Raw genomic sequence first — 6,000 nt, 5'->3', positions numbered from 1 at the left:
CGGAGCGTGTTCGCTCCGGGTGTGATTACGGGCGACTACAGGGCCGGCGGCGTGTGACGTCACGCCTCCGCCCCTCAATGCAAGCCTACAGGATCCCGCGATCAGGTATCTTAACCCCTATCCTTTGGATAGGGGATAAGATGTGTAAGCACCGGAGAACCCCTTTAAAATGTATTTTACATATTAATACATGCATATTATTATGCATACAGGTCTTAGGGCACATTACTACACTGATTTTTTTTTTTTTTCTTACTAATGACATTAACACCATTAACCAACAAGACAATAGGGAAGATTTATCAAAGTAAGTGTAAGTGCACTGATGTTATACACAGGTTTTGATGGTGTAGCTGGAACGTACATGCACCACATTTATTAAATGCTGCATGGCCTGTGATAAATATGGGGCTAGTACATATTATTGAGAAATTTCACTTCAGAACACAACTTTGTTTGACCCTCTTCTACACAACTTTAGTGCGGAACTGCCATTTACAGCCAGTTTTGTCAGCCAGGTCTTGGCTGGTGTGTGAAGCTGGCAGGATGGTGGAATTTTTAATTGCGCCCAAATAATTAACTTTTAATTGCCCCCCCCCCCCCCTATAAAGGGCCTCATCCCCTAGGCCATATTGCTTTATTTCTGTCCAGTGCAGGCTCTGTATTTTTTTTTCAGAGCCTGCATGGGTTAATTTTTTCCCCTTTCTAAGGGTTTTTTTTTAACTTATTTTTCTTATTTTCCTGCAGCTCTTGCTGCTTTGCGGCCTCAGGGTCTCTGTATCTGGCGGCGGTTGTGTGTAACGCTGCTGCGGGTCCAGGGGCTCTGAGTCCAGCTGCCTTATTCTTTAACTGGTGGCGGTGCTCTCAGTGTCGCGCTAAGGGTGGCGCTTGTTATTTATTTCTGTTATCGGGCGATTCTGCCCTTACCTGTTAGATGGGGGACCGTGCGCCCGGGCAGCAGCGTCTGTCTGTGGCATTCCGGTCTCCACTCTGTATTGCGGAGCCGCGGATCGGAAGTATGTTACATAGTTATATAGTTACATAGTTAGTACGGTCGAAAAAAGACATATGTCCATCAAGTTCAACCAGGGAATTAAGGGGTAAGGGTGTTATCTGATGACTTCCGGTCCGGCGTTTTTTCTTTTCTAGCGCCGATTGGGCTAGTATTATATGTTCATATTTATCAGCATCTGCCCCTTCCAGCATGTAGGAAGGGGCACAAACAAAGTATTATATATTTTGTTAAGTATTTTAAAAAGTTTAACACTCAGCAGCTAGGTCACTTCCGGGGGCAGAGCCTATTTAAAATTTGGTGCCCTTTTCCCTATATATAGAGAGCATTGGCCTCTATTAGGCCTCTTGCTGCCTATCTAGCTAGACTATACTCTGTATGGTACCTGCTGTGTGTTGGTTTTTTGCAAAGAGCGCTTTCCATTTCATAGGTATCTTTTCTTCTGTTGCGCTGCAACAAAGCGGGTTTAGGTTTTTCTAACCTATTGTTGTTAGTTCCAGAACAATGTCAACTCCTCAGTCGAGTGAGCCATATTCTGGAGGTTGCACATCCGCCTCTAAAAGACGCCATCTGACTTGTGCTCATTGTGTCCTGGATGTCGCCCACCTGCTAATCCAGCTGAACCTACGGTCCATGACATATTTGTCTGGATAAAGGAGTTTATGGAGAACTCTATTAACGAGATCAAGAATTCCCTTTCCACCAAGAGACCTAGATCCTCATCTAGTCCTCCTTCTATTGTGGAAGATGCCGCCATGTCCGTGGGAGATCAGTCGGAGCAATCACTAGAAGAAGTAGTCTCTCATCCTCTTTTTCCTGTAGAAAAGACGCAGAGATTACCTAGATCCTGACACGATTCGGCTTCCAGGTAGTGGATCCTCTGTGTCAGCGAGGGATTGGCGTGGACCGTGCTAGTGGACCGGTTCTAAGAGGCTACTGGTGTTCACCAGAGCCCGCCGCAAAGCGGGATGGTCTTGCTGCGGCAGTAGCAACCAGGTCGTATCCACTAGCAACGGCTCAACCTCGCTGACTGCTGAGAAGGCGTGGGACAGAAGGACTAGGCAGAGGCAAGGTCAGACGTAGCAGAAGGTCGGGGCAGGCGGCAAGATTCGTAGTCAAGATGGATAGCAGAAGTTCAGGTAACACAGGCTTTGGACACACTAAACGCTTTCACTGGCACAAGGCAACAAGATCCGGCAAGGGAGTGCAGGGGCAGTGAGCAGATATAGTCTGGGAGCAGGTGGGAGCCAATTAAGCTAATTGGGCCAGGCACCAATCATTGGTGCACTGGCCCTTTAAGTCTCAGAGAGCTGGCGCGCGCGCGCCCTAGAGAGCGGAGCCGCGCGCGCCAGCACATGACAGCAGGGGACCAGGACGGGTAAGTGACCTGGGATGCGATTCGCGAGCGGGCGCGTCCCGCTGTGCGAATCGCATCCCCGACGGCCATGACAGTGCAGCGCTCCCAGTCAGCGGGACCGACCGGGGCGCTGCGGGGAGAGAGACGCCGTGAGCGCTCCGGGGAGGAGCGGGGACCCGGAGCGCTAGGCGTAACAGATCCATCCGATCAGGGCATCAGGATGTTGATCAGGGGGAAGCCTCAACATCCACCTCTAGGGGACCCTGGGTTTTCAAAGTGGATGACATGCTTAGGAAACTAATGAAGGCCGAGTGGAAGCATCCGGACAAGCCTGCTGTTCTCACCCGGTGGTTCTAGTTGATGTACCTGCTGTCTGAAGCTGAATCGGATTCCTGGGTTCCACTGCCAAAAGTGGATATGGGGGTCAAGTTGCCCAAGAGAGTGTTAGTTCCTGCTGACGATGGCAGCAACCTCCAGGACCCCCTTGATAGGAAAGTGGGCTCCCTGTTAAGGCGCAACTATTCTACGGCCTCAGTGTCTGCCTTGGTAGCCGTCACATCAAGTGAGGTTGCAAGCTTCATTAAGGAGCATGTTCTCCGGATCCAGTCCGAAATTGAAAACAATGTTGCTAGGGAGAATATCCTAGACAGCTTCAAGACTCTGTTCCTCGGGGTGGACTTCTTGTGTGAGTCAGCCCTACAACACCCCAAGCTTGCCGCCAAGTCCATGGGTCTCTCATCTGCAAGCAGGCGGCCCTTATGGTTACGCACCTGGGTGGTGGATAACACATCTAAGTTTAACCTGTGCGGAATGCCCTTTGAACCTAATTGGCTCTTTGTGTATGAGTTAGACCGTATCATGGAGGGTTTTTGCCGACAAAAAGGGGAAATGTCTACCTGTACAAACTTTTCATGGAAAAGTTAGAGCTAGAGGGGGGAATTACCAGGGCCCTTCCAGATCCCAAAAACACCAGTCCAACCAGAAGCATGGTGGAGGACGCGGCCGTGGCAAAGACCGTAAGTCCGAGCTATGACTCTCCTCTAAGGTTCACCAACGTTTCCCCTCTCCCTTTCCCTCTAGAATGTTAGGTAGAAAAGTTATCTACCGATCCCCCTCCGGAGGTCATTTAAGTTTGTTTCTGTCAACCTGGATGCAAGAAATCCAGGATCCTTGGGTTCTAGACGTTATTCAGTCGGGGTACAAAATGGATTTCATCTCTCCTCCTCCAAGGAAATTTGTTTTAACAAATCTACTTCCTCAGCCAAAGCAGGCTATTCTAGAGGACTCTGTCCTCCAGTACATAGGAAAGCACGCACTGGAGGAAGTTCCCCTCGATCAAAGAGGATCAGGGGTGTATTCCCCAATCTTTCTAGTGCCAAAACCATCGGGCCACTGGCACATGATCATAGATCTTCGCTTTCTTTACCGTTTCATAAAGAAAAGACGATTCAGAATGGAAACCATTCATTCAGTCATCAGCATCCTGGACCCTCAAGATCTTATGGTTACCATCGACTTGAAGGATGCTTACCTTCATGTCCTATATTTCCTGCTCACAGGAAGTTCTTTAGGGTTGCTGTCACCACAAAAGGTATGGTAAAGCATCTCCAGTTTGCCGTTCTGCCCTTCGGCATTACTTCCGCTCCCCGCATCTTTACAAAGGTGGTGACTCCGGTGGTCTCTGCTCTAAGACTAAAAGGTCTAGAGATCATTCTTTACCTAGACGACTGGCTTCTAAAAGCCGCTACTATAGATGTTCTCATCTTCATCTGGCTCTAGATTTTCTCCAGCGCTTGGGCTGGATTATAAATTGGGAAAAGTCTGAAATAATCCCTTCCACCTCCAGGAAGTTCCTGGGCTTTGTTCTCAACTCCTCTCAGATGACTTTGTCTCTCACTCTGGAGAGAAGAGAACGGTCATAAGAGCCGCTGAGTTTCTGATGGTTCCTCGCAAAGTCTCCATCAGAACTCTGATGAAGATGATGGCTCATATGTCAGTTCCTTGGGCCCTATGGCATCTCCTACTGCTTAAAGATCAAGATCTTGGCTGTCTGGAATCGCAACCCCAAGGGGTTGGACAAAAAGTGCACCCTGTCAGCCGAAGTCCGTGCATCTTTCAGATGGTGGATGAATCTGACATATGGGAAGTCCTAGATTCAACCTCGTTGGGTCACTTTGACTACGGACGCTTCCCTTCTAGGCAGGGGAGCCCATCTGGATGAGAATTCTGTACAAGGTACTTGGACCCCTCAGGAGAGACTTCTCTCCTCCAACATGAGAGAGCTGAGAGCAGTTCGTCTAGCTCTCCACCACTTCGCACCCCTTATTCTAGGGGAAGCGATAAGAGTTCGGTCAGACAACACGACTGTGGTGTCTTACATCAACAGACAGGGTGCACGTAGTCTCAAGTGCTCCTTAAGGAGACTAATTCTATCTTGGGCAGAGACCAACCTAACCCACCTTTCAGCAGTACATATCAAAGGAGATCTCAACATAGTAGCAGATCGTCTAATTCGCGGCCTTCCAGTCCAAGGTGAATGGTCCCTGAACGAAGATATCTTCAAGAAGATAACTCTACGGTGGGGTGTGCCAGAGATAGATCTCATGGCAAATCGTCTGAACGCCAAGGTGAGCAGGTTTTGCTTTCTTTACAAAGAGGACAATCCTGTGGCGATAGACGCTCAGTCCATTCCATGGAGCTTCAGGCTGGCCTACATATTCCTTCCACTTTTCATGATACCGAATGTATTGATGAAACTCAGGCAAGACCAGACTTCAGTGACTGCCATCATACCAGGGACTGGGCACGTGCTTCATTGGATAGTTCCGGGGCTAGTAAGGAATGCCTTCTCTATGGCCGGCATTTATCATTGTAGGTGTAAGTGAAGCACTTTTTTACACCTTTTTTTGTGTATTGGTAATGTGTAGGAGCACCAAAATTATTAAATGGTCACAGAGCATTTGTTACATTTTGTGCAGGTCACATTTTCTGAAATTTCTCTCTTCACAGACACCAAAAAAATAAGCTAAGTCTGGGCTGGTGTAGTTTAAAGACTTTTTGTTGGTTTTGCGCCTTTTTTGCGCCTTTTCACAAAAAGGTTCATAAAACCTGTTCATATTATGCATACTGCCAAAATCACTGGATTACGACTCAAAATCTGTAGAAATGTGTAAATCAAAAGGCGCAAAAAATGCGATGTCCCGTACGGGGCCCTGAATAGTGTGTGTCGACCACCGAATGAAGCTGTGGCCAACATGCCTCCTCAATGTACTGGTGATCATTGGGAGAGGTCCTAGCGGCCATACCCCCCCCCCCCCCCCTGCCATCTGACACTTATCTCCCCTATGTTAGGGAGATAACATTTTATATACCAGAATACTCCTTTAAATATGAAGGTCTGTGTTTGCTTAGTTTCGTTTTGTTTCTCTGTTTTCTGCTTCCACCTAGTGGCCATATTTTGTAATGCTCGGTGTTAGGGCCTATTTACTTGCTGATCATTGGGGATTTGTTTCTCCTGAAAAATTTTTCCATCACTACGGCATCCTTTTTTAAATTTTTTTGGGTACCCAACAAATTTTGAAAAAACGTCAAAGTTGCCAAAAAATGCAATTTCCACTCAAAGGCAAAAAAC

This window comes from Hyla sarda, chromosome 12, assembly GCF_029499605.1.
Source record: "Hyla sarda isolate aHylSar1 chromosome 12, aHylSar1.hap1, whole genome shotgun sequence".
NCBI classification, from domain to species: domain Eukaryota; kingdom Metazoa; phylum Chordata; class Amphibia; order Anura; family Hylidae; genus Hyla; species Hyla sarda.
This window is presented reverse-complemented; position numbering follows the sequence as displayed.